The following is a 17,536-nucleotide window of genomic DNA, read 5'->3' on the forward strand; positions in this document are numbered from 1 at the left end:
ACGAAAAAAAACCCAGCACCTAAGGGTGAAGAGGATGGTCTAATATGACCCTTCTCCAACGACTCCTTAATATAGGATCGCATAGCCTCGTGCTCGGGTACAGATAAATTGAAGAGCCGACCCTTGGGAAATTTACACCCAGGGCTCAGCTCAATTGCACAGTCATAACTTCTATGAGGAGGCAAAGACGCAGACTCATTCTCACTAAATACATCATAAAAGTCCGCCAAATAGTCAGGAACATCATGCGACTGGGGAGAGGTGGAGAAAACAGGAGCATCACTAAGGGCACACCGACAACCCCAACTCACCACAGACACAGATTTCCAATCCAAAACTGGATTATGGATTTGCAACCAGGGAAACCCCAGAACAATGGTATCATGCAAATTATGCAACACCAAAAATCTGCAATTCTCTTGATGGTCTGGGGCGACACGCATTACCACCTGGGTCCAAAACTGAGGTTTATTCTGCGCCAAAGGAGTAGTATCAATACCCCTCAAAGGGATAGGCGCCCGCAGAGGTGTGTTATGAATGAGTCACCGAAGGAGGAAAAAACAAAAATACAAGCTAAGTCCAGAAAACCAGAGAGGTTGGTAGCTATCGGATTGCAGACCCCTGATCCTATCCACAACAACTAACAGTAGCCGTGGGGGGTTCCTACGATGCCCTAGACCCCTCGATCACAGCCGGAGAACTAAATAGGCCTAAAGAAAGGGGAAATCTAAACTGCCCCAGAGCAGACCCCAAAGCAATAGGCAGCCCCCAACATATAATGACGGTGAAGCAAGATGAAAACACTAACACAGATATAAAGATAGATTGAGCAAACGATGGGGCCCAAGCTAACTAAAAAGGACAGGAAAGAAAAGCTGCTGTCTGCAATCCGTAAAAAACCCTACCAAAAAATGTCCCAACCGTCTGATAGGAAAAACAGGCCCTGAAGTCGCTAGGACTTCAAAAAGACTATTTCAGCCCTCAGGTAAATTCTGAAGACAGAGCAAAGAGACAAACTGATCAGAGACAAAAATGGAACTCGGCACATCCCCGACCGGGGATGGCTGAACTCCAAAAAACAAGGAAAACAAAACTAATAAGTTAAATAGCAGAGCAAAAACTTATCTTTGGGAAGCAGGAATCAGACTGGTCTCCAAGAATCCAGCAGAGAAATCACCAGCGACTTAGAAGGGCGTCGGCTGCCTTATATCCAGTCAGAATTTCCTGTTACCCAGTCATCATCTACCAGATCAGGTGTTTGGTAATCAGCCTCACTACCTTCCTTCACCAGAAGAGGGAGTTCATCAGACATCAACAGTGAAGGGGAAAATGAACTCACAACAGTGGGGCATCCAAAATAACCCCCCTGCGATAAAGTTCTAGGGCAAGATTAGCTTGCTGTATATTTTTGTCACATGGTGCCAGTGGCGGGATAACTAAGATAAGCCCCCACTGTGCCTGTGATAGCCGTGTGCTGGCAGTGCGTCGCATCACTCTGCCTGCTGACATATTGGTGTCAGCGGTGGGATTGTCACATGTTGGTGGCAGCGGTGGGATCATGACAATTTCCATTTTCCCGTTAGGGCTAAGGCTGAGATTAGGGTTAGGGGTGTGTTGGGGTTAGGGTTGGAGTTAGAATTGGGGGTTTCAACTGTTTAGGCACATCAGATGCTCTCCAAACAACATGGCGTCTGATCTCAATTCCAGCCAAAAAAGTCAAATGGCGCTGCTTCCCCTCCGAGCTCTTCCTTGCGCCCAAATAGTGGTTTACCCCCACATTTGGGGTATCAGCGTACTCACGACAAATTGCACAATAACTTTTGGGGTCCTGTTACTTTTGGGAAAATAACAATTGGGGGTGAAAAGATCATTTTTGTGGAAAAAATATTTTTTAATTGTACGGCTGTACATTATAAACTTATGTGAAGCCCTTGGGGGTTCAAAGTCCTCACCACATATCTAGATAAGTTCCTTGTGGGTGTCTAGTTTCCAAAATAGGGTCACTTGTGGGGAGTTTCCACTGTTTAGGCACATAAGGGGCTTTCCAAACTTGATATGGCATCCGATATGAATTCCAGCCAATTTTGCAGAGAAAAAGTCAAACGGCGCTGCTTCCCTTCCGAGCTCTGCCATGAGCCAAAAGAGTGGTTCCCCCCCACATATCAGGTATCAGCTTACTCAGAACAAATTGCAAAATAACTTTTCCAGTTCAATTTCTACTGTTACCTTTGGTAAAATAAAAAAATTGAACCTGAAGCAATTTTTTTTGTGAAAAAAGTTAAATGTTCATTTTTTTAAGCATTTAAAAAATTCCTGTGAAGCACCTGAAAGGTTAATAAATTTCTTGAATCTGGTTTTGAGCACCTTGAGGGGTGCAATTTTTAGAATGGTGTCACTTTTAGGTATTTTCTATCATATAGACCCTCAAAGTGACTTAAAATGTGATGTGGTCCATAAAAATAAAATGGTGTGAAAATGAGAAATCGCTGGTCAACTTTTAACCCTTATAACTTCCTAACAAAAAAAAATTTGGTTCCCAAATTGTGTTGATGTAAAGTAAACATGTGGGAAATATTACTTAAGTTTTTTGAGTGCCGTATCTCTGTGATTTAAGAGCATAAAAATTCAAAGTTGGAAAATTGCGAAATTTTCAAAATTTTCGTCAAATTTCTGTTTTTTTCACAAATAAACGCAAGTTATATGAATGAAATTTTACCACTAACATGAAGTACAATATGTCACGAGAAAACAATGTCAGAATCACCGGGATCCATGGAAGCATTCCACAGTTATTACCTCATAAAGGGACAGTGGTCAGAATTGTAAAAATTGGCCCGGGCATTAACATGCAAACCACCCTTGGGAGTAAAGAGGTTAAAGCAAAAAATGTGGTCAATTCTGTACTTAGTATCCCTTATCCTGGTATATATGGTCGTCTCACCCCCCATCCTGATACACAAGGCCCCCTCATCCCTATCCTGGTATGCATGGATCCCTCATCCTTATCCTGGCAGGAATGATCGCTCTCATCCCTATATTAATATGCAGGGCCCCCATCTCGTCCTGGTATGATTGGCCCCCATCTCGTCCTGGTATGCATGGCCCCATCCCATTTGCCCCCACCCCCATCCTAGTATGCATGGCACCATCAGAAAACTTTAAAAAATAAAATTACACTTACCTACCTGGCGCTCCCTCGCTGCATCCTGCTCCGGTGTCAGCAACTGCTTTATGCTTGTAAGCAGCACATGGCAGGGACGTCATGCGTTGCTCACAAGCAGAGCACAGCTGCCGGAGTACTTACCGGGACTGTTCATTGGAGATCGGGGTGACTATTCATTGCTCTTCAGTAGCGCGCAGTGTCAGCCCCCGGCTTCCTGCTGCTGTCAGCGGTCACGTGTGCCGCTACTTAAGAGAAATAAATATTCATTGGATTCATCATTCATTCATCAGGAGACTATTTAATACTGAACTATATTCAAGCGGGACTAGACGAAGAAAACCCTAAAATCATGTATCATGTTATCCGAAACAGTCAGAAAACTAGCCCCATATTGGGTGACCCCCAGACGTCAGACTATTTACTGTGTAAGTTTATAAGCCACTCCAGTGTCAGGAATAGATAGTATGTGATAATACCGTATATACCACTCAGGGAACACTTACCTTTCAGAGATAATTTCCATATTCATACTAATTAATGGCACAGATCTCCCAGACATTATGACTGCACATATCCCTAGTCTTTATACCGATATTGCACTCGTTCCCTGACAGACCGCAGCATGGCCATTAGTTAGAAGCTGCTAATGATCTTTGGAGCAGGTAAGTTTTCCCTGAGTGGTACATATTGGGCCGTCTGAAGACTGAGTTTAGTCTAGGACAATTTGTCTGCACTACTAATTAACAGCAGTTACATTACCAAACTAGGGCAGTCCCTATAGGAGAAAACACAAGAATTATACTGTATTTTCACATACTATCTATTCCTGACACTGGAGGGGCTTATAAACTTACACAGTATATAGTCTGAGGTCTGGGATCTGCCAATATGGGTCTAGTTTTCTGACTGTTTCGGATAACATGACACATGATTTTAGTTTTTTTGTCTAGTCTCACTTGAATATAGGTCAATATTAAAAAATAGTCTCCCAATGAGTCGCCTTTGGTGAGGACGATGAAACCCATAGAAATGAGAGGCTTGGAGAGTGAGTGTGTATACGTCACCTCTACCTATATACTGAGATGTGGGGTACATGTTTTTTCTATTAGTCACCTATTAACTAATCTTCAGGGGGTGAATTTTGGGTACAGTTTTACATTTGGAATTAATAAAGCTTAGTTTTATCCTTTTGTCAGCAAACATGAGGAATGACAAGAGACAACCCATTTAAGAAGATTCAATTTTGGTTAAAACTATTCCAACACTATGAACATAAAAAAGACTTCTCCCCTATGTGACGTCTCTGATGTTTATTCACAGTTGATTTCCAAGTAAAATATTTCCCACATGAAGAAAATGAAAATGGCTTCTCCTCTGTGTGAGGTATCTGATGTCTAACAAGAAGCGCTTTCCGGTTAAAACATTTCTCACATTCTGAACAGGAAAAAGGCTTCTCCCCTGTGTGCGTTCTTTGATGGCGATCAAGATCTATTTTCCATTTAAAACATTTCCCACATTCTGAACATCAAACAGGCTTCTCTCCTGTGTGAGTTCTTTGGTGCTTAACAAAATTCCCTTTATGGTTAAAACATTTCCCACATTCTGAACATGAAAAAGGCTTCTCTCCTGTGTGAGTTCTTTGGTGTTCATCAAGATTCCCTTTTTGGTTAAAACATTTCCCACATTCTGAACATGAAAAAGGCTTCTCTCCTGTGTGAGTTCTTTGGTGATTAACCAATTGTGAATTCCAGTTAAAACATTTCCCACATTCTGAACAGGAAAAAGGCTTCTCCCCTGCGTGAGTTCTCTGGTGACTAATAAGATGACATTTCTGGTTAAAAGTTTTCCCACATTCTGAACATGAAAAAGGTTTCTCCCCTGTATGAGTTCTTTGGTGATTAACCAATTGTGATTTCAGGTTAAAACATTTCCCACATTCTGAACAAGAAAAAGGCTTCTCCCCTGTGTGAGTTCTATGGTGATTAACCAAATCTGATTTCCGATTAAAACATTTCCCACATTCTGAACAGGAAAAAAGCTTCTCCCCCATGTGAATGCTCTGATGTCTAACAAGAATCGCTTTCTGGCTAAAACATTTCCCACATTCAGAACACGAAAAAGGTTTCTCCCCTGTGTGTGTTCTCTGGTGATTAACAAAATGTGATTTATGTGCAAAACATTTCCCACATTCTGAACAGGAAAAAGGCTTCTCCCCTGTGTGAGTTCTATGGTGATAAACCAAATCTGATTTCTGGTTAAAACATTTCCCACATTCTGAACAGGAAAAAGGCTTCTCCCCTGTGTGAGTTCTACGGTGATAAACCAATTGTGATTTCCAGTGAAAACATTTCCCACATTCTGAACAGGAAAAAGGCTTCTCCCCTGTGTGAGTTCTCTGGTGTGTAACAAAATGAGATTTCTTGTTAAAACATTTCCCACATTCTGAACATGAAAATGACTTCTTTGCTTTAGGAGCAGTTTGTTTTTTATTGCCTCTTTTGGGACTTTGATTTTCCTTAGTAGTCAGTAATGAATCAGAAGATGGGACCTGTTTCATAGGATCAGATGACAGATCTTTGCTGTGAATGGATGATGGTATATCTGGAGTACTGGCATTCACTTCAGTTGTATCTGGTAGGATCTCAAGATCATCAGATTTAAAACTTGAAGATGTCAGCTGTCCCTCTGATCTCCTGGTACAGTCATCTGCTAAGATAAAAAACAATTGTTATTTTTTAATAAAATATCCTTGAGTTTTATATTTTTGAACATTTCTACTTAAACTGTCCATAAAAATAGCAAGCTATGTAAAAAACTTTAATTATTTACCAAGACAATGACAGTTCACCATCTAATAGAAAACCTTGTTGGATGAACCAGTAGTGTGTGGTGTTCAACTATTTGTTCATTCTGCCTCCCAAATATCAAATAAAAAGAAACCAATCAATGTTATGTAGGCAAAAATAATACCAATTCTCATCTCAGAAAAAACAAGTCCCCACTCAGGTCCATCATTTGTCAATAGAAAAACAGATAAGGCAGGATAGAGTTAATGCTATAGTTAGGGTTACTGTTAGGCTAAAGTTAGGATTAGGATAAAGAATTAGGCTTTTCTCAATTGTCTCCCCAATAATTGGGTCATGTCACATCAGTCATGTCAGAGTTCTCTTTTTCCGGAAAAAAATAAATAAATAAAAACGAATAAAATGACCCGTCAGTATTATAGTGCAGAGGAGGCTTATACACTTTTATGTTCTGACAGTGAAGAAAGTGCAGTGTCAGATGGCAATGTGGATTACGAGGCCTTTAGTAGCAGCGACAGTGATAGCTCAGAAATGAGCAGTGATTCTGGTCCATCCTCACACACAAGGACCAGTACAACAAGAAGGACAAATAGCGCTTCTGGAGAAATGTCTACAACTCAGGGAACAATGCCCAGTACTAGCGCTGTCCCTAGTGCTCGTGAATTGGCGCACACCGATGTCCAAGGGGCTTTGCCTCTTGATGTAGCATTTCCCAGATGTGAGGCTTCGGATTCGGCTACTCCATTCATCCCTAATTTTAATGCCATTCCTGGTATAAATGTGGAGGTGGAAAATTTTGGACCAATTATTTTTTTAATTTGTTTCTGACTGATAGCTTGCTAGAGCATATTATCCTACAAATTTATTTGTGTCCCAATTCATCAGCCAGAATCCACGATCCTATTATGCTAGGTCAAATTTATGGAACCAACTAATGTCCTAGAAATGCAAACATTTTTAGGACTTACATTCGCTATGGGGCTTGTTAAAAAACGAGCATTCAGTCCTATTGGTCCAACAGCCCTGTTCAAGCCACGCCCTACTTATCTGGAGACATCTGGAAAAATCGTTTGGGAGCTGATCTCCATTTCTACAAAAAGGCTACAATCTGCATGTTGACAACTACTACACCAGCATACCTCTATTTAAAAGTCTGGTTGAACATAACATAGGGGCTTGTGGGACCATTCGCAAAAACAGTCAGGGGTTTCCACAATCATTGCTCAGCAAAGAGTTCTGAAAGGCGCAGTCAGGGTCTTTACACAATGGAGAGCTGCTTGCCCTTAAGTATAAGGATAAAAAAGATATTTTTATCCTGAGCTCGATCCACACAGATGCCACAAGGGCCACTGCAGACCAACAGGGATCCACTACTCCAAAACCTGTGTCTGTCACTGACTACAACAAATATATGGGGTGTGGACCTTGCAGATCAGGTTCTACAGCCATACCAGGTATCAAGAAAATCAAATACCTGGTATAAAAAGTTAGTCATGTATTTGTTTCAGGTGGCCACATATAATTCTTTTGTGTTATACAAAAAAGCAGGAAATGCAGACACTTTCCTTGATTATCAGGAAAAGGTCACTGAAAATCTTGTTTTTGATAATTTTGTCCCCGCCAATCCTTTAGAATGTGAAGATGTCAGAAGACTCACTGAGCGACATTTTATTGCACTCATCCCAGTAGCTGAAACAAGAAAGAACCCCCAGAGAAGATGTCGTGTATGCTCCTAGAGAGGAATGAGGCATGATCCCCGCTATTATTACCCACAATGCCCATCACTGCCAGCCTTATGCCTCCATGACGGCTTTACAATCTTCCACACAGAACCACGTTTTTGAACTGTTTTGACATTCAAGCATTTGGTTTATTTAGTGACAGACACATTTGAGTAGAGCTGATGTAACAATTTCCGGGGGTAGGTGGGGGGAGGTCTCCAGAGACACAAGCTGGGCACAATATGTTATTGTGAGGCTTAGAAAAAAAACGACATCCAGCAAAATGTCACCTTCGATGGCGGCAACTGCGCAGTAGCATCTATAAGTAAGAGATAGAGGCTACTGCGCAGGCGCCGCCATCGCCGTGTCATTTTGCTGTCTGTAATTTTTTTTCTAAGCCTCACAATAGCCACAATATTATAGGCATTATCACCAATAATATCAATGCTATTATATGCATTATGTAATAATGGGGGCAGGTCAGTGAGGGATCAGCGACCTGTCATAAGCCAATACAGATGAATATGTAATCAGCACACTTCATAAAGCCCCTCCCACAGCCCCACCCACAGCCCCGCCCCAGAGCACGAGAATCTCATTAACTTCAAACTACAAATACAGATTAAACAACAGTAAACCAGAGTCGCCCTCATTTATGGTAGCACATTGGAGCTACTATGGATCCTGACCAGAAGATTAGAGATAATAATATTGCTCCCCATTTCAGGAGAGATTGTGCAGTAATCTGAATTCCTTAGGTTGGAAAACAATGTAATTTATGATGTGGAGTGACTCCATGACACCAGGGCTGGAGCCAACACATCTCCTGCAGGCGGGAATAAATGTATATTACAGCCATCAGCCACGCACAGCTTAGAGATCTATCATGGCACAGGTGGAATGTTTGTCCTGGAGATTATCACAATCCTCCTTGAAGTTAGTTGGTTTTAATACAAATTGAAAAGTCAGGATAAAGGGAAACTCTGCTGTTATTGGACAGAAATTCACACTCGGCCTCACTGCACATTTACTGGTGTCGCTCATAAAAGGGAAGTTTGGCCAGAAAGACTGGACCTGGTCTTGTAGGGACCATGAGACATTCAGCAGCACAGAAGGGAGAGAAGATTCATCCGATAAGATCTCAGTGATCTAGGAAGCCAGCAGCATCATTACCCTCCGCTTTCTCTTACAGGCCCAGCATAAGATTTTTCTCCAAGTGATTTTCTATCTTGTCAGCACATTCTACGTACGCTGTCATTTGGCTTTATAGTTACAGATCTGGGCAGGTAACGGTCAGCGTCTCCTTATGTGAAGGAGAGAATGGCTAATGAAATCAATTATTAACCCTTATATAAGTCAGTTCACAGCTCCAGTCGTCACAACCCACCTAACTACAATCTTTAATCTCTCCCTCTCCTCGGGCATTTTCCAATCCTCCTTCAAACACGCCATTGTTACTCCATTATTAAAGAAACCCACTCTCGACCCATCCTGCACAAACAACTACAGACCAGTCTCCAATCTCCCCTTCATCTCTAAACTCTTGGAGCACCTAGTCTACTGCCGCCTTACCCATTACCTCTCCACTCACTCCCTTCTAGACCCTTCACAGTCCAGCTTCCGCCGCTTACATTCGACTGAAACTGTACTCATCAAACTGACCAATGACCTTCTGACAGCAAAATGTAATGGTGACCACTCTCTGCTCATTCTTCTCGACCTGTCTGCAGCTTTCGACACTGTTGACCACCATCTCCTACTCTCTATGCTCCAGTCACTAGGCATTAAGGACACTGCTCTCTCCTAGTTCTCTTCCTATCTCTCTGACCACACCTTCAGTGTTTTGTTCTCTGGTGCCACGTCATCTCCTCTTCCTCTAGAATCCGCCCTTTTCTCACAATGGAAACAACAAAAACCCTCACTGTAGCAGTGATCCACTCCCGCCTGGATTACTGCAACGCTCTATTAATTGGCCTCCCCGTCACTTGACTATCCCCTCTCCAGTCCATACTTAATGCAGCAGCCAGGGTCATCTATCTGACTAATCGGCACTCTGACGCGTTCGCTCTTTGCCAGTCCTTACATTGGCTGCCGATTCATTATAGTATCCAATTCAAAGTACTTGTTCTCACCCACAAAGCTCTCCACAGTGCGGCACCCCCCTACATCTCCTCCCTTATTTCTGTCCATCGGCCTAACCGACCGCTGCGCTCTGCAAACGACTTTCGACTAACCTCTGCACTAATCCTTAACCTCCCACTCCCGACTCCAAGACTTCTCCCGCGCTGCTCCTATCCTCTGGAATGCTCTACCCCAAGAAATTAGGACTATCCACAATTTGCATAGTTTCAGGCGTTTCCTCAAAACACATTTGTTCAGAGCGGCCTATTACGTTCATTAATCAAAGTCATTCTATGTGTAAGTGTGCGTGTGTAGCCCATTCACTATCTCCATCCATCTCTCACTCCCTCAAGAAGGCTGGACCTTCATTGTAAATACACACCTGTACTCTGTATCTCCCCCACCTCATTGTAGATTGTAAGCTCTCACCAGCAGGGTCGTCCTATTTTGCTTTAATTATTGTATTGTTAACGTAACTTATGACTTGTGTTTTGAAAGTGATAAACTGTAAAGCGCTGCGGAATATGTTGGCGCTATATAAATAAAGATTATTATTATTATTATTACATATGGTGTACCAAGATGGCGTCTATGTCGTTAGACAACACCCTGGAAGGAATCCTTGGAATGCAGAAGCTGAGATACTGGATACCATATATGGAAGTGAAGCTGAAATGGACCTATCATACACTGACACTGGCTACTCAGGAGATTGTGTGACACCCATTTCCTGTTTCTTTGTCTTGAGAATAAACTTCAGTTGTGTGCAAGCCTTTACTGAGAAAGGAGTAGACATCTAACTCTGTGTTCGCTGTGACTGTAAATGCACACTCAGCCTATATTGGGTCAGGTACAAGCAATCATATAGATCTCGCCTTAAGGGATCACCCTCACACTAATCCCAGGGGGTAGGTGGATCCTCCAGGTTGTACGTTCTATAGAAAAGGGCTTTCAATGCCCAAAGTCATTTGAACAGTTTTGGGTGGAGGAGAATGTTGTGGTCTAGAGGCAAAATGGTGATCATGGTAATACGGCCGGACTACACCACCGATAAAGCAGCCACAGCCGGTGACTGAGAGGAATCTGTGACTTCTCTGCATTCAGTGGTTACTACTCACCCGGGTAGTCATATGTGGGAATCTCCTCTTTACACCACTCATCACCCCTCACATATGTCTCTGTAGTGTTAATATGGGTCAGATCTTCACCCTGAAACAAATATTGTAAAAGTCACCGACAGATGGAGAAGTCCCATCTATGATCAGCTCTAATCCTGCCATCTCCACCGTTCTCATTACACAAGTATAAAACATATAATACTGGTGGATAAAACAAGACTGAGCACAAGACCTTCACAGCCGTCTACACATCACAGGGGAGATCTCCTGACACCTTCTCTCCATCTACCTGATGATCCTGAGGAGCACTGGGATCTTCTTGTTTACAGTCCTGTGGAAGAAGAGGACGGGGACATCTCTCTGGTGTTGTCCTCTTACTGGATAGATCTGGGGGAAACACATACAGGGACTGAATTCATTCTCTACATACAGATAATTATAGGCCGTGTGTATTTAGTCCTGTCTATTACCTGGAGATGTGAGGGGCTGGGGAACCTCCATTATGACATCATTGTACAGATCTTTGTGTCCTTCTAAATACTCCCACTCCTCCATGGAGAAATAGACAGCGACATCCTGACACCTTATAGGAACCTGACACATACAATGATACCGTCATCCCCCCGATCCCTTCATAGTGTTACTGTATAATGTCCCAGCATTCCCAGCAGTGTCACCTCTCCAGTCAGCAGCTCAATCATCTTGTAGATGATTTCTAGGATCTTCTGGTCATTGATGTCCTCATGGATCAGGGGGTGACGTGGAGGCCCCGTGATTGGGCTCAGGGGTCTTCCCCATCCCTCAGACACAGGGTCCTGACAGCGATCACTAGAGGTCTTCTTCACCACTGTGTAATCCTGGTTATGGAGAGACACATTAATAAATCTCACTCCAGACATTTCCAGAGTCCTCACCTCTCCAGTTCTGTCCATCTGTTATTCCCATAGATAAGAATGATGTAATGTGACGTCATCAGAATCTCTCACCTCTCCAGTGAGACGGAAGAGGATCTCTAGGGTGAGGTGTAACATCCTCTCCGCCATCTTGTCTCTGTCCATATCCATCCTTGATGGGTAAATCAGGAAAATTCTCTTCTGTAGAAGATCTTCACTGTGAGGATCCGATATTGTAGAGACCTGAATGAGAAGAAGATGATCCGATGTAACATCATAAGAATCCGGTGTAATAATACAATTACTGGAGATAATAAGGGAAACATATGAGGAGATTTATTATCTTACAGGGTTTAGTTTTCTTCCCTGACATCTACTAATAAAACCTATATATTTAGGCCCCAGACAACAAGCAGTTTCCTCCTCGGAGTCGGCAGCTGAACATGTTCCTCATAGACTCATCTTCCATAACGCTAATTCTCCTCTCATTACCGACACGGAAATCGGCATTAGCAATACTGCAGGAGATATTCATTACACGCGACATGAGAAATAACTCCTTCATGATGAGGACGACATCTTCATCTTCTACTGCGGCTCTAGAAACAGATTTGGCCAGAGTCGGTCACTGCCTCCATCCCCACCGGCCGTCTATATGAAGGTTCCCCGTCTTCCCCGCACTGGAATCTTCTCTCACGTTAGATCTCAGCTCTGAGTCACACACAGAAGTTTGAGGTTTTTAGAAAAGATTTTTAGTTTCCAAAAACACAACGGACAGAAATGATCTGATCCCAAAGTCTCCATGTACAGTGATTTATGGGGTTTATTTCTGGCCTTAGGCTTTCCTATATTACAAGGAAAACTCCAGAAAAAGCCGATATTAAAATGTTTCTAAAGAAAATTGGCTCCAACAATTCTTATATGCAAAAAGCAGAAGACACATTTTATAATTTTTAACATGTTAAACATTTATTAAAAATAAATTAATCTTTTTGGGCCCCAGAACATAGATGTACACCGCAGGGACGGCACAGATGAGGCTGCAACAAAAACCCTGGCAGTTTAACCACTTGCTGCTGTGAAAAGCAAACATGGCATCTAAGAAGGTGTGACAGAGTTTGGCTGAATGCCCCCCCGCCTCCAAGTACTCGATAGTATGGGGCGGCCTAGTTACTCCGATACTTACATGTCTAATAATGGGGTCTGGGCTGCAATGTATGAAGGTCTATTAGGCCGGGCCAGAGGCAGCGTCCAATAAGTTACCTTATAACGCCCCCATACACATTAGGCTAAAGTTCCATGAAAGCTCTGATTTCGGGGGGTTTGGCCGACCATATAATGTATTTGGGGGCCTCCCGACAGATGATGTCAGGGCAGAGAAGGATCTGACATCCTGAATTTCAGAGGATAATCCGTTTGTTCTTCCTGTAGATAATCCTCCTCTAGAGGAGTCTGGAGGCGACTCTCTCATACAGACCACAGGAAAGCTGGAATATTTGTGTGTATGGGGGAGTCGGGAGAGATCGCCGTCTGCAAAATGACCGATCAGCCAACTCTGATCTCATGTGTATAGGGCCGTTAGTATTACACTGACAGGTAGTGATGATACACGGCACTACAGTAGTACAGGGCATCACCGGAGCCATCAGAGGCTTGTATGTTGTATGATCGCACTGATCAGAGGGGTTTAAAAAAGGTTTAAAGTGAAAAAAAAATATCAGTTTCAGCAACAAGAAATATCCATCACTATATGGAAAGCAGAGTCACTGCACAATGTTAGTTACGTCACGTCCATAACTACTTTATTATACTCTATTATCCTGTACACAGTGGAGTAGATAGAAATCACAGATCCCACAGCAATAGCTGGAATTGGACCCTCCAACGTAAAGAAAAAAAATCTCTCCCTCTATCTATATACACTGTTCAAAAAAATAAAGGGAACACTTAAACAACAGAATATAACTCCAAGTAAATCAAACTTCTGTGAAATCAAACTGTCCACTTAGGAAGCAACACTGACTGACAATCAATTTCACATGCTGTTGTGCAAATGGAATAGACAACAGATGGAAATTATTGGTAATTATCAAGACACCCTCAATAAAGGAGTGGTTCTGCAGGTGGGGACCGCATCTCAGTACCAATGCTTTCTGGCTGATGTTTTGGTCACTTTTGAATGTTGGTTGTGCTTTCATACTCTTAGTAGCATGAGACAGACTCTAAAACCGACACAAGTGGCTCAGGTAGTGCACCTTATCCAGGATGGCACATCAATGCGAGCTGTGGCAAGAAGGTTTGCTGTGTCTGTCAGCGCAGTGTCCAGAGGCTGGAGGCGCTACCAGGAGACAGGCCAGTACACCAGGAGATGTGGAGGGGGCCGTATGAGGGCAACAACCCAGCAGCAGGACCACTACCTCCACCTTTGTGCAAGGAGGAAGAGGAGGAGCACTGCCAGAGCCCTGCAAAATGATCTTCAGCAGGCCACAAATGTTCATGTGTCTGCACAAACGGTTAGAAACTGACTCCATTAGGATGGTCTGAGTGCCCAACATCCACAGATGGGGGTTGTGCTCACAGCCCAACACCGTACAGGGCACTTGGCATTTGCCAGAGAACACCAGGATTGGCAAATTTGCCACTGGTGCCCTGTGCTCTTCACAGATAAAAGCAGGTTCACACTGAGCATATGTGACAGACGTGACAGAGTCTGGAGATGCCATGGAGAGTGATCTGCTGCTTGCAACATCCTTTAGCATGACCGGTTTGGCAGTGGGTCAGTAATGGTGTGGAGTGGCATTTCTTTGGAGGATCACACGATGTTGGGCTTTGAGCACAACCCCCATGCAGACAAAATTGTGCCTGTTATGATTACGTCACCAAGGAGGAAAACAAAACCAAGCTAAGTCACAGAAAACCAGAGAGGTTGGTAACTAAGCGGATTGCAGACCCCTGATCCTAACCACACAACTAGAAGTAGCCACGGAGCGTACCTACGATGATTCTAGATGCCTCGTCACAGGCGGAGGACTAATTAAGCCTAAAGCAAGACAAGGGGAAATCTAAACTGCCCCAGAGCAGACCCCAAAGGAATAGACAGCCCCCACACATGTATTGATGGTGAGACAAGATGAAAGCACAAACACAGGTAGGAAAATAGACTGAGCAAACGATGGGGCCAAAACTAACTAGACAGGACAGGAAAGGAAAGATACTGTCTGCAATCACGCCAAAAAAAACATGCAAAAATGTCCAACACTTCTGATAGCAAAAAACCTTGAAGTCATTAGACTTCTCCCACTATATCAGCATATTCAGAGAACAGAGCAAAAAAAAGGCCAATCTAATAAGGGACAAAAAGCAAACTGGCACATGCAGTGACATAGGAATGGAAATTCAGCACAGCCCCAGCCGGGGCTGGCTAACCACACAAAAACTGAATAGACCAAACCAAATCAAGTGTGAACAATAGCAGAGAACACTTAGCTTGAGAAGGCAGGAACTGAACTGGAAACTAGAACCTCAGGAGGCAGGAAAAATTCACCAGCATGGGAAGAGGGAGTCGGCTGTCTTAAATCCAGTCTGAGACTCCAGATGTCCAATCCTCATCCTCATTATCAGGTGGCAGGTCTCTGTTAATTAGATCAGCTTCATTACCTCCTGCCACTAGCAGAGGGAGCCCGGAAAGAGAACTCACGACTCCTCTGTCAACACAACCAGCTCCTTCACCAGAAACCAGAGGCAGACCAGAAAATAAGTTCACAACATGTGCCTTTACCTGTAGATAAATTCCCAGTGAGGTGCAATTTCCAAAATGCAATAACTTAAGTGGGGAATTCAGCTCTTTTTGCACTTAAGGGATCTGTATATGGAGTCTACAAACTACAGTGGGGGAAATAAGGATTTGTTACGCTGCCAATTTTGGGGCTAAAGTCACTTTTTTGTGAGAAAAAAAGTAAAATTGTCATTTTTTCCTTCCACATTGCTTAAATTCCTGTCACACTATCCGAATTCAGATATTGTCCTGTCAGAAAGGAGAATACAGGGAGAGAAAGGGTTAATAGGACTCACAGGAGGAACCGGCCCAGAAAGCAGAAGATCCAGGAGTGTCTGCCACATATATGACTGCTCTGTGTGCACACAGGACCTGTGATGAGGTCACAGGAGGGGAGGAGTCAGGGGTCACATGATCAGGGGCCTCAGTGTGTCCAGGACTCAGTGTGCTGGAGCGCTCCCGATAATCAGCTGCATGTGTCGCGCTGTGTGATAGTCACAGCACCTGCATGGAGGGCAACACATGCAGCTGATTATCGGGAGCGCTCCAGGGATCCGGGGTCCCGATGCAGCTATTCGGTAAGCGATATTAGCCAATAACAACTTCTCCGACGATATTCGCTCATCTCTAGTAATAACAGCTCAAAGACATTCACCAAACTTTTCATTAAGTTTAATAGTAAGACCCTATTAAATATTGAGCACCAGCGGGATGAAGCATTGACAGCGGCATGTAAAAGTGTGGGCGCCCCTGGTCGAAATGACTGTTATTGTGAGCAGTAGTAAGATGAAGATGAAATGATCTCTAAAAGGCCGAACCTCTAAGATGACACAAAGCCTTTGCATTTTAGGCAAAAATACTAATAAAAAATACATATATAGACATTTTTACACTTTCATAATTGCTAAAAAGGAAAAAGGGGCGATGCAAAACTTTGGGCACCCTTGGAGATTTGTGTACTGAGATAATTTTGACCAAGATTTCACACCTTAATTAGCTTGTTAGGGTTATGGTGAGATCACATGGTGACCAGGAGCTACAGTCTGAGGAAAGGGCTAAAAAGCCTTCACTAGACCCCTGTACAGCTGTATAATGAGGCCCAGGCTTTATAGTGAAGGGACAGGAGTGAAGGCCTGTGCCCAGGAGCTACAGTCTGAGGAAAGGGCTAAAAAGCCTTCACTAGACCCCTGTACAGCAGTATAATGAGGCTCAGGCTTTATAGTGAAGGGACAGGAGTGAGGGGCTGATCTCAGAAGCTACAGTCTGAGGAAAGGGCGAAAAAGCCTTCACTAGACCCCTGTACAGCTGTATAATGAGGCCCAGGCTTTATAGTGAAGGGACAGGAGTGAGGGCCTGTTCCCAGGAGCTACAGTCTGAGGAAAGGGCTAAAAAGCCTTCACTAGACCCCTGTACAGCTGTATAATGAGGCCCAGGCTTTATAGTGAAGGGACAGGAGTGAGGGGCTGATCTCAGAAGCTACAGTCTGAGGAAAGGGCAAAAAAGCCTTCACTAGACCTCTGTACAGCTGTATAATGAGGCCCAGGCTTTATAGTGAAGGGACAGAAATGAGGGCCTGTGCCCAGGATCTACAGACTGAGGAAAGGGCTAAAAGCCTTCACTAGACCCCTGTACAGCTGTATAATGAGGTCCAGGTGAGGCGCCCCTAAGGCTCAGTCGCCACAGAGGTACTGCACCTTCTCCTAAGCTGTAGTGCCCCACTGCCTAGGTAAGCTGGGAACTCCTTTCCACACTACACACCTGCATCCCACACACAGGATAGTTCAGCACTGATCACATTGCGGCTCATGCTTAGAGGGTAGCAGAGCACCTCTGGTGATTCCTTGCTTCTTAACACGTGATGTGCTGGGAGGTGGGTGGAGTGGAGATCCATATAAAAGAGTGGGAAGGTTTAGAATTGCAGGTCAGTCTGACAGGAGGTCA

The 17,536-nt window shown here is 43.6% G+C and overlaps 1 pseudogene; it reads right to left on the reverse strand.

Annotated features, from left to right (window-relative positions):
* Positions 1–4,427: 4,427 nt before the first annotated feature.
* Positions 4,428–17,536, reverse strand: part of LOC141073905 (uncharacterized) — a 74,791-nt pseudogene continuing 61,682 nt past the window's right edge.

Source organism: Dendrobates tinctorius, unplaced genomic scaffold (genome assembly GCF_039654945.1).
Source record: "Dendrobates tinctorius isolate UK_male_01 unplaced genomic scaffold, ASM3965494v1 ptg000320l, whole genome shotgun sequence".
Taxonomy (NCBI): Eukaryota; Metazoa; Chordata; class Amphibia; order Anura; family Dendrobatidae; genus Dendrobates; species Dendrobates tinctorius.